The sequence below is a fragment of the Taudactylus pleione genome, unplaced genomic scaffold (assembly GCF_031769625.1).
Source record: "Taudactylus pleione unplaced genomic scaffold, aTauple2 ptg000314l, whole genome shotgun sequence".
NCBI lineage: Eukaryota > Metazoa > Chordata > Amphibia > Anura > Myobatrachidae > Taudactylus > Taudactylus pleione.
The window spans coordinates 13200214-13222619 of NW_028284715.1; the positions used below are offsets into that span (position 1 = coordinate 13200214).

At 39.0% G+C, this 22406-nt stretch overlaps 1 pseudogene; it reads right to left on the reverse strand.

Moving 5' to 3' along the window:
• Positions 1–20682: 20682 nt before the first annotated feature.
• Positions 20683–20801, reverse strand: LOC148510655 (5S ribosomal RNA; annotated as a pseudogene).
• Between the last annotated feature and the right edge of the window lie 1605 nt (positions 20802–22406).

The window sequence follows — 22406 nt, forward strand, 5'->3', positions numbered from 1 at the left end:
GGTTGTGGTCCCTAAGACAAGAAAACACCTGGCAGTACCTGAGGTTGTGGTCCCTAAGCCAAGAAAACACCTGGCAACACCTGAGGTTGTGGTCCCTAAGCCAAGAAAACACCAGGCAGTACCTGAGGCCATGGTTCCTATGTCTAGAGAACACCTGGCAGTACCTGAGGTTGTGGTCCCTAAGCCTAGAAAACACCTGCCAGTACCTGAGGCTGTGGTTCCTATGCCTAGAAAACACCTGGCAGTACCTGAGGTAAGTGCTTTCAGCATGGGCTTTTTTAGAGAGGAGAGGGCCCGTGTGATGTCTCTGTCCGGATCCCCTTCCCTCTCTCCAGGCCCAGCAGCGCTCAGCGCTGTACCAGTAGACTCCAGGCACTAGAGTGTGTGCAGGTCTCCGGAAAAATGTTGCGCCCGCTATTTTCCCTGTGATTCCCCTAGTGCACATGCATAAAATGCCGGAAAAATAGCCATGGTGGACATTTTTCAGGTGTTTTGTCCAGCGCTACAGCCTGACATGGGACTTCGGAGAAGTAAGTATTAAAGCATATGGGTGCAGGGTGTGAAACTGTGATTGTTTAAACTTTATCATTAGATACTCTTTGTTCCACCTCTTTGGGGAATACTCCACGATTGTGTCCTGGTCATTCTTGTTACTACTCCATATTCTCCTGTCTCCCTGTGTACTCTGAGTGTGCCAGTGTCAGTGACTCTCTGCTGTCCACCCTTCCTCCTGCAGGTGATGGCGCATGTGAGTCTGGCCCACAAGATCCCTGAGGGTGCCAGAAAAATCAATGTTCAGCTGAGACTCGTGGCAGTACCTGAGGTTGTGGTCCCTAAGCCAAGAAAACACCTGGCAGTACCTGAGGTTGTGGTCCCTAAGCCAAGAAAACACCTGGCAGTACCTGAGGTTGTGGTCCCTAAGCCAAGAAAACACCTGGCAGTACCTGAGGTTGTGGTCCCTAAGCCAAGAAAACACCTGGCAGTACCTGAGGTAAGTGCTTTCAGCATGGACTTTTTTAGAGAGGAGGGGGCCCATGTGATGTCTCTGTCAGGACCACCTCCTCTCCCTCCGGCAGCCAGCAGCGCTCAGCGCTGCACCTATAGACTCCGGGCACTAGAGTGTGCGTAGGTAACCTGGAGAAATGTTGCGCCCGAAATTTTCCTATGATTCCCCCAATGCGCATGTGTAAAATGCCGGAAAATAGCCGTGGTGACCATTTTTCAGGTGTTTTGTCCAGCGCTACAGCCTGACGTGGGACTTCGGAGGGGTAAGTATTAAAGCATATGGGTGCAGGGTGTGAAACTGTGATTGTTTAAACTTTCTCATTATATACTCTTTGTTCCACCTCTTTGGTGAATACTCCACCATTGTATCCTGGTCATTCTTGTTACTACTCTATATTCTCCTGTCTCCCTGTGTACTCTGAGTGTGCCAGTGTCAGTGACTCTCTGCTGTCCACCCTTCCTCCTGTCTCATATGTATATACATATATTCTCCTGTCTCCCTGTGTACTCTGAATGTGCCAGTGTCAGTGACTCTCTGCTGTCCACCCTTCCTCCTGCAGGTGAAGGCGCACCATGTGAGTCTAGCCCACAAGATCCCTGAGGGCGGAAGAAAAGTCAATGCTCAGCTGAGACTCATCCTCCAGGTATTCTTGTACCGTGCAATTAAAAGTTAGAGGGTTCTGTTTATCATAGTTGTGGACTAACAATCTGCATCACGGCTTATTGCAGCCATACAAATTGTAGTTGCCCCAAAAAACTTACCATGCTTGGACGGTTGGGAGGTGTGTACATATGCTGGTCTTTACAGTTGTCCAATATTTTATCTATGGTATATTTTGTGACCATAAAAATAAAAATATTCAGTGGTTAAATGATTAATAGAAAATATATTTTCAAAAAAGGTAAAAAAAAAAAAAAGCTGCCTTGGGGTATGCTGTAATGGAATAGTGTCTATTGCACAGGACTAGATTGCAGATTAGGCAAAGGAAGTGACTGACCTGGGAACAAAAGGAACTAATAGTGTTTTATATTGACAAACTGTAATCCATTGACTAACTGAAGCAAAACATATACCAGACACAATAGTAACTGTACTATTTCTGTATTCTTTTCCATAGGGCCAGACTGGAACGACAACAGCCTCAGTTCCAGGGATATTGTGCTTATGAGATGCACGTATGTACTTTGTGCAGATATCACATGAACAATATGTAACAATGTGATTTATGGATAAAAATTTTACATAATGAAAATAGTGTAATTTATAGATACGAATAGAATATTTTAGCTAATTCTATTTAAATGTTAATCATATACCATTATATATAGTTATGGATCCCATTCATATACTAATCTTACCTATTTTTGCATCTTAGTATCATATAGCACAGTGGTCGGGGAACAGGGGTAAATTACCCCATTTGGGGTAAAACTGAAATTCCTGGGGGTAATGGACGGACAGCCGGGCATGCATATGAATCATTGCATGCCCGGCTGTCCGTCCACTACCCCCAGGAATGGAGGTCGCTGGCACCGGGTACAGCGGCGCACCCGCTGCACCCAGCATCAGTGACCTCCAACCCGGCACCGCAGGAAGGCTATAAGATGGACGCCCGCTGAGATGTTATTACCAGCGGGCGCCCGGCTCCTTCCCTGCAGCGCCGCGTTAGCCGGAGGCTGAAGTTCTCTTCTGAACTCCAGCTTCCGGCTCTCTCCATGCGCACTATGGGAGAGATGTCATGACGTCTCTCCCATAGTTCCGAGGAGCAGCCGGGCGGACAGGACAGCGGCAGATGCAGGAGCAGGGATTAAGGTAAGTTTTTTTTTTTTGTACAAGCGGCACTACAGGGGCATAACTATGGGGGCACTGCTATAGGGACATAACTATGGGGGCACTGCTACAGGGACATAACTATGGGGGCACTGCTACAGGGGCATAACTATGGCACTGCTATAGCGGCATAACTATGAGGGCACTACTACAGGGGCATAACTATGGGGGCACTGCTACAGGGGCATAACTTAGGCACTGTTACAGGGGCATAACTTTGGGGGCACTACTACAGGGGCATAACTATGAGGGCACTGCTACAGGGGCATAACTATGAGGGCACTACTACAGGGGCATAACTATGGGGGCACTGCTACAGGGGCATAACTATGAGGGCACTACTACAGGGGCATAACTATGGGGGCACTGCTACAGGGGCATAACTATGAGGGCACTAGTACAGGGGCATAACTATGGCACTGCTACAGGGGCATAACTATGAGGGCACTACTACAGGGGCATAACTATGGGGGCACTGCTACAGGGGCATAACTATGGCATTGCTACAGGGGCATAACTATGAGGGCACTTCTACAGGGGCATAACTATGGGGGCACTGCTCCATGACATAACTATGGGGGCACTGCTACAGGGGCATAACTATGGGGGCACTGCTATAGGGACATAACTATGGCACTGCTACAGGGGCATAACTATGAGGGCATTACTATAGGGGCATAACTATGGGGGACACTGCTACAGGGGCATAACTATGGCACTGCTACAGGGGCATAACTATGGGGTCACTACTACAGGGGAATAACTATGGGGGCACTGCTACAGGGGCATAACTATGGCACTGCTACAGGGGCATAACTATGAGGGCACTACTACAGGGGCATAACTATGGGGGCACTGCTACAGGGGCATAACTATGAGGGCACTACTACAGGGGCATAACTATGGCACTGCTACAGGGGCATAACTATGATGGCAGTACTACAGGGACATAACTATGGGGGCACTGCTAAAGGGGCATAACTATGGGGGCACTGCTACAGGGGCATAACTATGAGGGTACTACTACAGGGGCATTATATGGGCGCACTACTATAGGATTTCCTTCCTTTCAAAACAGGGGGGTAACATCGGTGTATCTAAATATATTTTGGGGTAAAAGGTAAAAAAGTTCCCTGACCCCTGATATAGCATATTACATTTTACTTAAAATGTCACTATAATATATATTTTTTTCTGTATAATAATATAGAATAACTAATGAGTATAAGATGAGAAGGACAATGTCCCACTGAAGTGAATCAGCCTAGGAAGGTTATATAATTGATGTTCTCATGGAGTCATTTAAGTACAATGGTGTCTGTTTTCTCTTTTTAGGGGTGCGCTGCATAAATTGCCCCCCGTGGTCCCTATGCCAAGAAAACACCTGGCAATACCTTAGGTAAGTGCTTTCAGTGTTATTATGGCTACTTATTTTTTATTTTTTCGTTATGTCCCAGTATTTATACATCTCTTTGTTATACCAATGTAATTTATTTTTTTTAATCGTAGTCTTTATTGGTTTTTCAGAATAAAGAACATGGGGGTACATAAAAAAATGGGACACGGAAAACAATAAGGGTGGGGAGTACAGGCACAAGTAAGAATGATATAAACAACGAGTGCCATTAGTCACAACCGGAATAAAAATAAATAATAATTAAAAAAAAAAAACATGAAAAGACGGATTGCCGTTACACAGCAATCAAAAGGCAAGGAATTGTGGACAGGGGAGCTCGACAGCTCTAACATACTTGAGGTTCGGAACCCTCTATAGAATGCACAATTTGGAGAAAGAAAAAGGTTTCTTGTAATGGAAATGACCTTGCAGGAACACAGTTCATTATAATTGTAAATTAAATAAATATAATTGGCAGTTTTAGATTTATTGTGTCCAGCAGTATATTTAGCTTATAAGATAAGCTAAATATATAAAACTAAGAAATGTGAACATAGGCATAAAAAAATCTCCAGTTAAAACTGGAAAAGCCGATATATTCCAATAATATATAATATATCTTGTAATCCAGTATAATGTTTTAGAATGAAGCTATCCTTGTAGTAAAATATGCTCCTTTATTTCTATTTAACTAATACTGCCCTTGTTACCCTTCCCACCTCCTCCCCATATACTTACCTTCTTCATGTCACCCCCTTCGCCACCACTTCAATTTTCCCCTTTTGAGTAAAAGCTTTCACGAGCAGGGTCCTCCTTCTTTTTAGCTACTATACTAAAAAGAGTCCATTCTGGTCAATACTAGGCAGGATGGAATCCTCTCTGATAAAAAAAAACAGACCTACGATATATGTATATGTAAAATAAATTATTATTTTATTCATTTAAAATATTTGTAATTGAAATTAAATATTGTTGTTAAAAAAAGATCTGCCTATATATTTATATTTGATCCAAACGGTCCGGCACTCTTAATCCTCCAATGTGTTATTGGCTCCGTGCCCTCTTTGTTGTAGTAGGTACAGAAAATAGTGTAGGCGGCACTGGAGGTCTTAAATGCAAAGATAATATTTATTCCAATGTTTCAGAGCATATACAGGCCTTTTGTCAAGGTTACATATAATACAAATAGGAAAGGTCTTATCTTTAGTTAGGGTCACCTATATATATGTGTGTGTGTGTGTGTGTGTGTGTGTGTGTGTGTGTGTATATATATATATATATAATATCAAATATATAGGAAGGGGCGCGAGGGTTTATTTTTAGTAAAAGGTTATCCACGAAAATTCCTTCCAGAGAAAGGTTACAACGTGGATCATACAGTCTCAGAGAAGACAACAAGAATTCTGGATCATCATCGTATCTCTCTCTACTAAAAGACTGAATCATTAAAAAGAATAGACTGAGATCATTCATCATTTACAGACTGTAAATCATTATTAGCGCCCTTTCCTATATATTTGGTGTGTTTTTCTAATCCTTCTAACAGGGAATTTGGTGAAGGGAGCAGCTTGTGAACTTATTAAGTACTGTTATTTATCTTTTATATATTTTATATTTGAAGCGCTAGTTGAAGGCATTGTCTTTGTGTGATATATATATATATATATATATATATATATATATACTCACTCAATGGGAAATTTGAATGCATGGGAAATTGACAGGAATGTAGCCTCATAGCTTTGATAATAATTTTTTTCCCATGTCAGCAGACATTAATTTAATCTGTATCTGTTGAAAAACACACTATTTTTTTTTACATAACTAAAACTCTGATTGCTTAAACTGTGTAATTAAATTTTTTCATAATAATTCTTTGGGGAATTGTATTCTGGGTATTTCCTTGTCATTGCTGTTATTTTTAGAGTATTCTTACTATTGTTAAAACATAAATGATTAATTCTTCCTATGAATTGATGATCTGAAACTTTAATTGAACTCCCTTTAGATCAAGACTACAGCTCATTGTAGCGCACGTTCTGCCACCCATCTGGAATGTGCCCCTAGAAGGTGATGAAAAGATCCGCTTGGGCCGAGGCTGTCACCTTGCTGCATTGTTCACTAACACCATCGACCACCTATTAAATAAACATCTTACCAATTACATAAACATCATTTGTGATTTTAGTGGTTTCCATTCATTACATTTCACAATTGAATTTTATTGTAGCCTTATTTTACTGTATTCTATTCATAAGGTTTATGTTAGGTCAGTACATGTAGAGAGACGACAAGACCTTTAGAACTTGAGGTCTTCACCCTTAGCAAGATGCCTTTCCCTTAAAGCAAGACGTGCTTAAGCCCTGGGGATCGTACGGTCTACATTTCCCACCCAACAAACACACTAATTTATAGTAGGTTTTTGGACTGTGGGAGGAAGATGAGGCACCTGGAGGAAATTACACAAACATAGGGAGAACATATAAACCACAAACACATATAGAGCCCTTGTAAAAGGATAACGCATAACCCAGCGCTGTGAGGCAGTAGAGCTAACCACTGTATATTCATGAGAAGGCAGTTAATTTACCAGTAACAAGTAACATCAAAGAGGCACTATCTCATGCATGATAGCATGTAAAGTGTGAAGCTAACCAGAGCTCCACTAATAATTATTAGAAAACATATCCCAGTGAATTTTCCCTATTGGTACGATTAATAAGTGTGATGTTACTGAGGGAAACATTTGTCTGCCAGAAATTACTGAATGCATGGATGTAACACGTGTAATGACGAACAGAGTTGTAGCATTCTCATGCGTGATAGCATGTAAAGTGTGAAGCTAATTAGAGCTCCACTAACAATTATTAGAAAACATATCTCTGTGTATTTCCCTATTGGTACGATTAATATATGTGATGTTACTGAGGGAAACATATGTCTGCCAGAAATCTATAAATGCACGGATGTAACACATGTAATGACAAACAGAGTTGCAGCATTACTATACCAGTAGTGCAGCTTATGATACTAAAAGTGAGATTTTATGCACCCTGCAGTTTTGCAAAGGTTGAGGAAAATATGTACATATGACAGGTTGAATCAATACTTACCTTTCCTTTACATGTGGTGACGTTACAAGCTGGTTGAATAGTATCCCAGTATAACATAATTTTCCTATGTCCTACTGGATGGTTTAAACGGAGAGAACTATGACAATATATGGCAACTTTATTCATTGGTAATAGTGCATAATATTAGGGAAATGAATACAGATGAATAAACTGTTACATTTAATCCATCTTATTACTCTCCTTTACTATTGCAACTTGACATGTCATAGGAAAGTGATTGGTATATATAAAACTGTCTATCTATAGGATATAAAGAAATAGGATCTTTATGGTTTAAGTGCTACTAATACAAGACAGGGGTTATATTTACATAATACTACGATCAGTACCAACCAATAGAATATTATTACCTAAGTAGGAAAATATCAGTGGTGAAGTCATATAATAATAATAACAAGACAGCGGTATTTGGAAAATTCTTTTATTTTCACTATATTTTTTGATATCATTCACATACTTTATTTTTGTTTCATGTGTGTTTTATTTTTTCTTTAATTATGAGTTATTGATTTTATTCATATTTCGCTATTATGGTACCCTTATTATATATATTTTAATATAATAATTAATAAAGATTATATATTTTAATGCATACATAATACTATAATAACAGGTGGTATACAACAATGTATTAGAGTGCACCAAACATAGGAACTCTTTCTTTTCTTTCGTTTCTTTGAGGATGAGGATGTACACAACACTGAAGAGGGTGAAGAATCGGTGGATGAGGATGATGAGGACGACATCTTGCCTCCGTAGAGCCAGTTTGTGCAGGGACAGATTAATTGCCAGCTTGTTTTGTGGGGGCCCAAACAAACCAATCATTTCAGCCACAGTCGTGTGGCAGACCCTGGCGCTGAAATGATTGGTTTGTTAAAGTGTGCATGTCCTGTTTATACAACATAAGGGTGGGTGGGAGGGCCCAAGGACAATTCCATCTTGCACTTCTTTTCTTTCTTTGCATTATGTACTGTTTGGGGTCTAGTTTTTCAAACTGCCATCCTTTCTGCCACTGCAGTGTCACTCCTAGATGGGCCACGTGTTTGTGCCGCCCACTCGTATCGCTTAGCATAGTCATCCAGCTACCTCAGTGCAACCTTTTGGACATAAAAACACTATTGTGAGGTGTTAAGAATAGACTGGAAATGAGTGGAAATTAAGGTTATTGAGGTTAATAATAGCATAGGAGCAGAAAAACCCACAAATTCTGTGATTTTAGCAGTTTTTATGCTTTTTTAAAAAAAAATACAGATCCAAAACAAAAAACCCAGAACCCAAAACACGGAAGGGTTGTTTTGGCAAAACCAATCCAGATCCAAAACACGAAGAAAGATCCAGATCCAAAAACAAAACACGAAAAGTGGCCAGTGCACACCCCTAATATATGTATGTATGTATATATATATATTTATATATATATATATATATATATATATATATATATAGTGACACAGTTAGGTTAGGGGGTCCCTCTCCTGAGTAGAGGACTCCTTCCTTTCACACACAGCAGCTGGGAAACAGTACACCAGACTGGATGCAAGTACAAGCTGGTCGGCGCCAGTCTTTATTGTACAATGTCAGAAACAAACATAAAGAAAACATAAACATAAATCCTAGCCCTGCGGGGCACTAACTTCACAGGTAGTTCCCTCACTACCAGAACCTGGCAGGGCCTAATGCCCTCACCAGCAACAAGGGCACAGCACAACACTTACAGTTAGGTTTTCAAGTGTCTCTGAGCAAACTCCCTGTTTGCTCTCCCAGGTGAGACAATCAGCCCTCAACACACTAGGCTTATATTGGCCACTCAAAGAAACAGAAAAGAGAAAAAGTAGAGCTATTGTTGCAGTGCACTATATTGCCATTTCATTGGTCTATTATTTATTAAAACATATTTATCTTTATTTCAATTTGATTAAAATATTTAACATATAGGGGTCATCACAACTGGCGAAATATTTTATTAAAATGAATTCAGTATTCAGTAAGATATAAAGATGTGCAAAAAGTATGAAATAAAGTGTACAATTAAAAAAGAAATTCACACAAGCCGCTGGTCGCGTGTAGTTATATCTCTATATGATAGAATAAATCTTAGTCTCCCCGTATTCTATTTATAATAACATGTGGATAATGGATTTATTGATCTATATCCATTTACCCTTCCTAGATAATATTAGGGAGAGATTAGTGTGTCTGCTGCAGATAAATTGTAGCAATTGCCGTTATCATGAGCTTACAGTGTAACACTTCAGAAAGTAGCAATTTCCACTACAGCCACTTCCATAACATATCACTCAGATACATTTTAATAATTTGTCCACATTGTAGCTGTTACTGCATAAGGGCTAACTGGCTCCGTATAGTAATAGAGCTCATCAGATTCTATAAATAACTCTGCCGTTAATTTCAATCAGGGGATATTGTGTACATAGTATCCCCTTATTCTGCTGCAGATATACACATTTATATTATCACATCATATTCGGTATCGTAATTAAAATGCGGTCAGTCAGCATGTAGAAAGAAACACCAACGCGCGTTTCGCCTGGCTGCTTTTTCAAGGCATCAACCCGAATGCTTGCATCCTCCCTCATTTATTCCCCCAGTCGGCTGGCAATTGGTTCATTCAAATATGTTGTTTGCCGCCTACGTTATCATTGGCTGCAGTGTTTCCTATTCTCTACAGTTGCATGTTTAATTGCCAAGTCCTGTAACTTACCAGACCACTCGTATGTTTCTCGCTGAAACTGTGACGTCATATGTAAATGAGCTTTATCCATTCCGACACTAAAGTTAGTTTTATGTGTAATAATCTTATCAAGCATCAGTCATCAATCACATATACATCCATTCAAATAATTACTGGTAATATATAGTTTTAATACTTAATGAAATAATGGTACATTTAATTAACAATAATGTATTACTATAGGTAATTCTAGTCCCACATTAACCCCATCAGTAATATATATATATTTTTTATTAGGAAAATATTGTTAAAAAAGTTTTTTAGAAAATGTAATATAGCAAGTAAGGATAGCTCAAACATAAGAGATCCAAATACACAGCTACAATTAGATAAGGATGACCAAACAGCGTTACAAATCCTTGAGGAACTGTCAGGGGACGATAGTACTGTACCGAGCATATCAAATAGAGACAAGACCTTAAGGAAACAATCTACATTTTCTCCAGGTTTCCAGGATTGTCCACAAGCTAAGATCTATATGGACTTAGTATCCAAGGACCTTGATAAATTATTCTTAAACAGGGGTCTGAACATAAAATATAATTTGACAAAAGAAGAACACAAAGCTCTGAAGGATATTGAGAAATGTAAAGACATTGAAATAAAACCCTCAGACAAGGGGGGCAATATAGTGCTCTGGGGAAGAGAAGATTATATTGAAGAAGTCTTGAGACAACTTGAGGATGAAAAATGTTATAAAAGATTAATATTTAACCCCACGGCAAACTTCTTAGGGGAATATAAAATAATTATTGAATCACATTTCACCCGAGGAATAATTACTAAAAGAGAAAGAGATTATCTATGGGTTGAAAATCCCAAAACACCTACATTCTACGCCTTACCAAAGATACACAAGAATATGGAGAGACCACCTGGAAGACCTATCGTATCTGGTATCGGAGGACTTACGGAAAAAGCCAGTGTTTTTGTTGATAAGAACTTACGTAAATTTGTTCTAGAATTACCCTCCTATACCAGGGACACTCTAGATATTGTTGGGAAGTTGCAAGACTTGACGATAACATCAAATATGTGGCTGTGTACATGTGACGTGGAGTCATTATACACTAGCATTGATCATGAAATAGGGATTAAGGCAGTTGAATTCTTTTTGAATATGGTGGAAAGAAGTGAATTTAATAATTTCATTATTCAACTCCTCAGATTTATACTAACCAAAAATTTCTTTACCTTCCATGAGAGGTATTACCTACAGACCCGAGGTACAGCTATGGGGACTACATGTGCCCCCACATATGCTAATCTGTACCTCGGGTGGTGGGAGAAAAAACATGTCTTCAGCTCAGAGTTGGATCTATATACCGAACATATAATATCTTGGTTCAGGTATATAGATGACATCCTAATTATTTGGGAAGGAGATAAGAATATGTTTTTGGAATTCATTGGAATCCTAAACAATAATACCATGAATCTAAAACTGACCACAGAGATGAGTCAGAAAGAAGTTACATTCTTGGACCTCAAGATTCAAGTTTCAGAAAATGGTAAGATAACCACAGACATGTTCCGAAAAACAACAGCGACCAATAGCATTCTCCATGCTGAGAGCAATCACTTTCCGGCAACCATTAAGGGAGTACCAAAGGGAGAGTTTTTGAGAACTCGCCGCAATTGCACAGAATCAAGTATCTTCGAAGAAAGAGCCAAAGAATTGACTAAGAGATTAGAGAATAGAGGATATAGTCATAGAATAATAAAGAGAGGATACAATGCAGCGAAAAACAAAGATAGGGACTCCCTTATCAAACTAGTTGACAGAACTCCAAGTATCAAAGAGAAAGCAGAGAAAGTCAGATTCATTGGGACATACTGTAATGAATGGGGTGAAATACAAAAAACCTTACAGAAATATTGGAATGTTCTCACCCTGGACCCGGATTTGGCAGAAATCCTGGGAGAAAGTGTCAATATCAGTTGGCAAAAATCTGCTAATCTTAAAGATATATTGGTACATAGCCACTTTAAGTATTCCAAAGGGAATAAAGATAAGATCTTAGGGTGTTATCCATGTAGAAGATGTAAGGCATGTAAATTTATTGAACCAACCAAAGAGATTACTGATCGATACGGTAATAAAATTAAAATCAATGAATATATAAACTGTAACTCGATTGGGGTTGTGTATTGCCTATACTGTACATGCGGCTATAAGTACATAGGAATAACGACTAGACAATTAAAACAGAGAATTCTTGAGCATATTGGAAATGTGAGAAATGCTAAACGAGATGCATCAAGATTAAAAAACCTTACTAGTGTTGCCAGGCATTTTTTAAGAGAACATAACAGTGATCCTGACCAACTGAGAGCCTTCGGCGTGAAAAAAATCAAAATGGGGATAAGAGGGGGAGACGTTAACAAGGAACTGCTAAAAAGAGAGTCGAGGTTGATATTCTTGATGGATAGTGTCGAACCCCATGGACTTAATGAGAATAATCAATTTACAGCTTTCTTATGAATTATTCCCTTATGAAAGACTTGATCATACGAAATACAACATTAGATTTATGTTTCACAGTTGCCTAATCAAGCCGTATTTCAAATGCCAGAATAAGATGTGATTAGTCTTATGAGAAGATCTCAATTCCAACTGGTGATGTAAACAAGAACAGTTATTTGAGAGGTATCATATTATTAATTAGAAGATCGTAAATATTGGAGAATAAGAACAATTTCTTCTTCTTTCTTTTGTCTCCTTTTCTCTCTTTCCCCCTGTCTCTTCTCTTCTTAAGGATATTGAATTTAAATATGTGACATATTTTTTATATACGATTATTTAAATTGGAGATCATTTAAAAATACTATTAGAACAATATGTATTAAATAAATACAGTAGGAAACCTTGTGGGATTAGAAGAGGACATGATAACTTAAATATTAGTGATGATATATAAGATGTTTTTATATTATCAAAACATATAATGAAATATTTAGTAATCCGATGTTCATTATTAAAAATAGTATTAAATTATTATCACTTTACGAATATCATAATATATATGCATAGGAGTGAATTATTAATCCCACATTGATTGAAAATCAATGGAATAATATGTACAAAACTGATATATTAGCGAACATAGTGGGATCTGAGATGAATAGGATAACTAAGAAGTACGATGAGATATATAACTCCTTGAAATTATCGGGATATACAGTCCATTATGAAAATGGTATTTAATTGAAATTATAACAGACATATGTATAGGTGATCTATTAATCCTACATTAACTGGAAACGATGGTATACAGTGAACAGAGATTGACTCTCATTAAACATTTACATATTGGGGAAATGTATGCTGATACATGTACAATCTTACACATATATTCAAGATATTTGAAAATCTTGATATATTATTTTATTTTGATAGGTACACACTGATATGTGCAAGATTAATGACACATAGTTAAAAGATATGTATTATAATGATTTACTATAATCACATTTTATTAATTTTATTTTATCACTAATATTATCACTGATGAAATAATCGGGACACATAGTTGTACCTATGTAACACTTCACAAATAAGTAAATATTTAGATAGATTATAGTTGGGAATTTTGTTAATATCACAAATTTCACATTAATTTGTTACACTTTACTAATGGATAACTTTTGAATGTGTTTTAAGTCACAGTTTTTTGGATAATTATTTTTCACTTTTCATTATTTTTTATTGGTTACTTATTAGGTAAATTATTATTAATTCTTTTTTATTATTACCTTTAAACTAATCACTATAGCTATATAAACTAGAATTGAATATTTTGGTATATATTGTGGTTCACATAATAATATCACATTTAATAAATTGATGAAAAATATATATATATTACTGATGGGGTTAATGTGGGACTAGAATTACCTATAGTAATACATTTTTGTTAATTAAATGTACCATTATTTCATTAAGTATTAAAACTATATATTACCAGTAATTATTTGAATGGATGTATATGTGATTGATGACTGATGCTTGATAAGATTATTACACATAAAACTAACTTTAGTGTCGGAATGGATAAAGCTCATTTACATATGACGTCACAGTTTCAGCGAGAAACATACGAGTGGTCTGGTAAGTTACAGGACTTGGCAATTAAACATGCAACTGTAGAGAATAGGAAACACTGCAGCCAATGATAACGTAGGCGGCAAACAACATATTTGAATGAACCAATTGCCAGCCGACTGGGGGAATAAATGAGGGAGGATGCAAGCATTCGGGTTGATGCCTTGAAAAAGCAGCCAGGCGAAACGCGCATTGGCGTTTCTTTCTACATGCTGACTGACCGCATTTTAATTACGATACCGAATATGATGTGGTAATATAAATGTGTATATCTGCAGCAGAATAAGGGGATACTATGTACACAATATCCCCTGATTGAAATTAACGGCAGAGTTATTTATAGAATCTGATGAGCTCTATTACTATACGGAGCCAGTTAGCCCTTATGCAGTAACAGCTACAATGTGGACAAATTATTAAAATGTATCTGAGTGATATGTTACGGAAGTGGCTGTAGTGGAGATTGCTACTTTCTGAAGTGTTACACTGTAAGCTCATGATAACGGCAATTGCTACAATTTATTTGCAGCAGACACACTAATCTCTTCCTAATATTATCTAGGTAGGGTAAATGGATATAGATGAATAAATCCATTATCCACATGTTATTATAAATAGAATACGGGGAGACTAAGATTTATTCTATCATATAGAGATATAACTGCACGCGACCAGCGGCATGTGTGAATTTCTTTTTTAATTGTACACTTTATTTCATACTTTTTGCACATCTTTATATCTTACTGAATACTGAATTCATTTTAATAAAATATTTCGCCAGTTGTGATGACCCCTATATGTTAAATATTTTAATCAAATTGAAATAAAGATAAATATGTTTTAATAAATAATAGACCAATGAAATGGCAGTATAGTGCACTGCAACAATAGCTCTACTTTTTCTCTTTTCTGTTTCTTTGAACATATACATATAGAGCTTGTGGTAGCACATCAGCAAAAAGGAACAAAAACAAACAATCATAGTTTAATATTACGTTCTTTATTTACTGAATCAATGCCATACACTATGATATAAACTCTAAAAAGATTACCAAACTAGTGCGGGATCATAAATTTCTTTTTATATTGGCCACTCTCAGGTGGAAACCCTAACAAGCCTGTTACCAGGCTAAGAGAACCAAAACCTGGAGTGGCCGCGGGTGGAGCCCTCCTCTCCTCTCACCCACAACCCCCAAACCGGCTTTTCAAAAAGCCGAGACTCAAGCCTGCTACACTGCAGACTTTCTCCTGGAGGTTTAAAACACATAAGACAGGAATCTGAGACAAATGTACCTGCCACAGACCACTTTACCAGTGATCCTATCACAATATATATATATATTGGCTGTCCTGATTGCACACACACTGGGTTGGGAGAGAGACTGTGTCTGGCTGTGTCCTGTGCTGCAACAAAGGAGAAGTGGTTCCTGGATTGTATAATAAGTAGATGAAATAATATATGAAGTCCTCCTCTCTGGCTCGTATATTGACAAGGGTGACAGACCGCATATCAAGGGGAGTGAGCAGACCATCACCACTTTATGTGGGTACTTTTGGGGCTGAAAAATAAGGAAGAAACCTGGATAAAGTTACCAAAGGTTAACACTATATGCATCTACACAAGAATCTATCGGGTACGCATAACCATTTATTACGAGACTCAGTATTCTGAAATTACTACACTATATTATTTTTCTTCTTCACCTGGCTCTGTCAAGAGCCTTTCCCTACTAAGGTCCTGTCTGGCGCCAGTGGCCCGGGTCCAGCTTTGTATACTCAGTCGACTGACAAGATTTACAGATAAGCCTTAAAGATTTATCTTTTGGTACGCACATTATTATTTGAGCACGGGCACAATTATTTTTTAATTTATCACACTATTTGGCGCTTGTCCTTTCCACCCCATTTTCCAGAATGGTACACACAGTACTTATGTGTATATATATATATATATATATATATATATATAGTACTTATGTATATATATATATATATATATATAAATATAGTACTTATCTGTATATATATGTATACAGTATATTTATATATATATATATATATATATACATATATAAAACTTATGTTCGGCACTCTGCTGGCCTCAGCGGGCCATTACCTTGCTCTGGGTGCCCTCCTCCACAATATATAGACGCACAATGTATGTAGATACATCTGTAAATCTATATATAATACATGTATGTGTCTCTCTCTCTCTCTCTCTATATATATATATATATATATACATATCTATATATTATATTAAATAATAAAAAATCTGTTTATAAATAAATGACTATGTGTATATATTATAAATATATATATAGAGCATATATATATATATATACTTTGTGTGTGCGTGTATATATATATATATACATACTGTGTATGTCTATATATATACATATATATATACGCACAACAGGCTTACTATATATATATATATATTAGGGGTGTGCACCGGCCACTTTTTGTGTTTTGGTTTTGGATCTGGATCTTTCTTCGTGTTTTGGATCTGGATTGGTTTTGCCAAAACCACCCTTCTGTGTTTTGGGTTCTGGGTTTTGTGTTTTGGATCTGGATTTTTTCTTAAAAAATAAAAAATAAATGCTAAAATCACATCAAATGGGCCTTTTTTGTTCCTACGCTATTAATAACCCCAATAACATTAATTTTCACTCATTTCCAGTCTATTCTGAACACCTCACACCTCACAATATTGTTTTTAGGCCAAAAGGTTGCACCGAGACAGCTGGATGACTATGCTAAGCGACACAAGTGGGCGGCACAAATACGTGGCCCATCTAGGAGTGGCACTGCAGTGGCATACAGGAAGCCAATCAGCGTTATGGTGCCCATTTGCATGTAGCACGGACCCGGGAGATCCGTGCTACATGCATCTGTATGATTTACACAGTGCACGGACAGGTCAGGTGGCGGTGGGTGGCGGGTTGATAGTGTGGTGTGGTGTAAATAAAGAATATGAAACATTGTCTTTACAAGTAGAACTGCAAGTCCCAGAAAGCCTGCCCCGCATGCTGGTACTTGGAGAACCACAAGTAACAGCATGCAGGGCATTAAGGGCCCACTAGTACCTGTAGTTCACCTGTAAAAATATGTTTAAGAAAAACACAGGACACACACCGTGACAGTATAAGTTTATTAAACATACACACACACACACGTACACATACTCACCTATGTAACCCTGTAGCATCGGTCCACTTATGTACACATACTCACCATCTCCTATGCGAGGTTCTGTCCTATTCGTTCCAAAGTAGGCATCCCCGGACTTGGCAAAAAAAAACCACGAAAACCCGATCCACGAACTTAGTACAGTTCTATAGAACGGTACTTCCCGAATGAGAGCTTAGCGGCGGGGTATCACCATGGAAACCCCGCTGCTAAGTATTCATTGGCTGAGAGAGGTCATCCCCCGTCTCTCAGCCAATGAACAGCTCCCTCCATTGTAGTCAATGGTGGGAGTCGCAGGGTTATTAAAGTTTACCCTGCGGTTCCCACCATTGACTACAATGGAGGGAGCCGTTCATTGGCTGAGAGAGACGGGGGATGACCTCTCTCAGCCAATGAACACTTAGCAGCGGGGTTTCCATGGTGATACCCCGCCGCTAAGCTCTCATTCGTGTATCGGGTTTTATCGGTTTTATTCGTAGATCGGGCTCTAAGTTCGTGGATCGGGTTTTCGTGGTTTTTTTTTGCCAAGTTCGGGGATGCCTACTTTGGAATGAAGAGGACAGAACCTCGCATAGGAGATGGTGAGTATGTTTTTTTTCACAGGTCCCCTATGGATACTTTACCGGACAAGTGGACCGATGCTACAGGGTTACATAGGTGAGTATGTGTACATGTGTGTGTGTGCGTGTATGTATGTTTAATAAACTTATACTGTCATGGTGTGTGTGTCCTGAGTTTTTTTAAAACATTTTTTTACAGGTGAACTACAGGTACTAGTGGGCCCTTAATTCCCTGCATGCTGGTACTTGTGGTTCTCCAAGTACCAGCATGCGGGGCAGGCTGGCTGGGACTTGCAGTTCTACTTGTAAAGACAATGTTTCATATTATTTATTTACACCACACCACACTATCAACCCGCCACCCACCGCCACCAGGGGTGGCGGGGATAGCCCCGGGCTATCAGCCTGGGCCTGGGGTGCCCTGGAGAGGGTGACCCCTTTATTGGGGGGGTCCCCAGCTCTCCAGGGATCCCCGGCCTGGGCTGACTAGCGGTCAGGGCTGATACTGCGGCTGGGGGGCCCGGTGAAAGGGCTCCCGTGGCTGTGGCATCAGCCCCCCGCTAGAAAAAGTCCAGTGCTGGTTCTGGAACATACAGGGGAACCCTACTCCATTTTTTTCCCCTGTATTTCCAGAACCAGGACCGGATCAGAGCCCAAAGCTGGTTGCGCAGAATACAGTGGACCCCTATGTCGTTTGTCCCCCATATTTTGGCAACCAGCGCTGGTTCTGACTAGCCCGGTGCTGGTTGTGCTTAAGTATAGGGGACCCCTATGTCATTTGTCCCCTGTATTTAAGCACACCCAGCACTGGGTCACTAATGCCCGGGGCTGGTTGCTCTTTTTGTGGGAGGGCACGCCATTTTTTCTTTTTTTTTACACAGGTTATTTTTTTTTTTCACCACAGCAGCACAGACGGGTCTCACGGACCCGTCAGTGCTCTGTGTCAATGACACAGATGCAAGTAGCACGGATCTCCTGGTCCGTGCGTGCATCTGTGTCATTGAAATACACAGCAGCACAGACGGGTCTCACTGACCCATCTGTGCTCTGTGTCAATCACACAGATGCATGTAGCACGGATCTCCCGGGTCCGTGCTACATGCAAATGAGCACCATAATGCTGATTGGCTGAGAGCCGTCACAGACGGCTCTGTCAGCCAATCAGCACTTTGCCCATTACAGGCAAAGGCATTTTTTTTTAAATGGCCGCTCGAGGCAAAACCTCGAGATCCGACAGCAGATCTCGAGGTTTTGCCTCGGGAAAGGGATTCGGGGCAGACAGGGAGATCCGAGCTTGGGTTCAGATCGCCCCAGATCCCCGAGGTTCGGGTGGGTTCGGTTCTCAGGGAACCGAAGCCGCTCATCCCTAATATATATATATATATATGTGTGTGTGTGTGTGTAAATGAAAATAAGGTGGCGTCAATCACAGAGACCAATCCCCCCTTCAAGATGCAACACATAAATAAATATTAGACAATAAACAATACAGCCAATTTTAGCACACAGTGCTGAGATGGGCTTATGGAAAAAAGGCTAGAAACTGTCCTCCCTTTTTGTATATAAGGGAGTAAGCTGTACAGTTTTAATGGCACGGGATAGGTGCTGTGAGTAGTATGTAGATGGGTGTACTGTTCAGCGACTATCCAGTTTCTAGTAGGTTAATTTACTGTATACAAACATACAGTGTTTAATCAATTAATAAGTATCTGTGTTTAAGCAGAGTTTTTAAGGTGCAAATGCATAATGTAGGTGAATTAATACACAAGACAGTGATGAATGAAAATATAAATATAATTATAAAAATACAGAAAACGTATTTAATTTGCACAATTGTGTAATCTAAAAAATATTGGTACACATTTAAAACAAGTGAATATTACATACAAGAAAGAGATTAAAACCAAGGGGGTATATGTTTTGACCAATAGAGAAATAATGGGACAAACTATTAAAAACAGGAGTTCATATGATAACAATTACATGGAAGGTAAAAGAAATACTCAGTATAAAATGATTTAGAGCTGGAATAAATAAATAAATAAATATGAATAGATAGGAGTAATATATCAATAGGCAATGAAAGAGACTGTTCTTATCTGTATCAGCATAAAGTTCATAAGGCAAGAGGTATCACTTCCCAACGTGTTTCGTCTGTGAGACTTCTTCAAGGGGTGCTGGTGTTGTGGGGTAGCCCTGTATTTATACCCACTGGCTGTAAGAACATTTTGGCCAGGTGATGACATCACTTCTGGTTCACGGGACATGGCATAGTGCAATCAATACGGAGAACTTTCTCTAGAGTGTCTCCAAAGTTGCTGGACATGCTGTTGTAAGTGATGTCCAAATGGTCCCTTATAATAGTGGGTTATTGGAGTAGTTCAGTGGTTCCAAATAATTGCTGGCGTCTCGTCACTTCCGCCCGGCTATTCAGCATCCAGTTATCCACGATTCTTTAGTATCTTCTGTGTCACGTATAACTTCCGCCCGGCTGGGCCTCTTGCTGCTTGTCGGTCACGTGTAGCATGGTCACATGATCGCAGCTGTTAATTTTCTGGGCTTATCGCTGATGGAGAGCTTAGTCACCATCTTCTTTGTGGGAATAAGGTCTTTTTGCCAAAAGCTGGTCAGCGATAAGATAGAGTTACTTCATATTTTCATATTTTCTCGCTCCTCCATTTATCCTTTGGTATGCATATAGCCATATTTACAGTACCTGGTATTCCCAGGAGGTCTCCCATCCAAGTACTGACCAGGCCCAATCATGCTTAGCTTCCAAGATCAGACGAGATTGGGCATTACCATGTTGGTTTGACTGTATATAACTTGTACATGCCTAGACCCTGGGTCCTTAGAGAAATGGAGCTATCTCATAGCGTTCGTTGAATCCATATGGGGCAAGGGTGTTCAACTTGAAGATCCAGTACATCTCTCTCTTCTTGACAGTTTGTTTCCTAAATCTCCACCTCTTTCACCTAAGGCCACATGTTCTATAGCCTTATAGGTGAGCTCTTCAGATTGGAGTTGTGTTTCATACTGAAGTGTTTTGAGACTGCATGGCCTTCAACCTTGTTTCTAATATGTGTTCTTGTATCCTAAGTTTTACTGGTCTTTTTGTCTTCCCTACATAGTTGAGGTTGCATGTGCATTCTAATAGATCGTAGATGTGGAATTGCAGTTCATGTATTGTTTTATCCGGAATTCTTTAGAATCGTTAAAGTTTTTGAATATCTTCCTCTCTGGGTTTATGTATTTGCAAACATTGCATCGTCCACATTTGTAACTACCCAGGCATTTTGGTAGGATGTTGTTGTTGTTTGGGAATGATGCTTTTTAGCATGCTAAGAGCCAGGAAGTCCTTCAAATGCCTTGCCTTTCTGAAAAGGATATTAGGTGCAGAAGGTAGTATGTCTTTGAGTACAGGATCCATGATAAGGATATTCCAATGTTTCTGAAGAGACATTCTTATTGTCCTTTCGTTTCCATTATATGTGGTGGTAAATGGTACCATATCTTTTTTTCTGCACTTTTGAGTTTTAGGATAAAACAAGTTCTTCCTCTCTAGGGTACTTGTTTTATTGATAGCTTTTAGTAGAAGTTCTTCGGCATATTATTTTTATACAAACCTTATCTTGTATAGCTGCATTTGTTCCTTGCATGTTAATGCCATAGTGCAATTCCTCTTAATCCTGTGAAATTGGAAGCTGGGGATGTTGTCCTTCTATTTTTTTAGGTGTCCACTCTTGTAATGTAGGCAGCTGTTGGTATCAATGCCCTTGATGTAGTTTGTGGTCTCAACCTTATCTTCCTTTCCAGTGAGGACAAGATCCAGAAATTCCACTGATGTGGTGCTTAAAGGGGAAGTGAATTTCAAGTTCATGTCATTATTGCTAATGTGTAATAAGAACTGTTTAAAAGATTCTTCCGATCCCTCCCATATGATTACAATATCGTCTATGTATCGTTTGTAGAGTATGATATTTTCATCAAATGGATTATTCTTGTACACATGGTTATGCTCCCATTGTCCCATGAACTGGTTCATGAAGCTAGGCATGAAAATGGTGCCCATAGCCATCCCGCATATTTGTTTATAAAAGACATCTAAAAACTTAAAATAATTATGTTTTAGTATAAAAGACATAAGATCACATATGAACTCCTTATGTATGGTGCTGATGGATCCATCCAATTCTAAAAATGCTCTGCATGTGTTAATACCATTTTTATGTGCGATGCATGTATAGAGTACCTTTACATCGATGGTGGCCCACTTGTAGGTATCCTTCCAATGGACCTTCTGTAAACATTCTAGTACACTTGTGGTGTCTTTGAGGTAGGCTAGCCAGGAGGGTTAGGGTTAGGCTAGGGGAAGGGGGGGTTAGGGTTAGGCACCCCTGGAGGGAGGTTAGGGCTAGTCACCCCCCC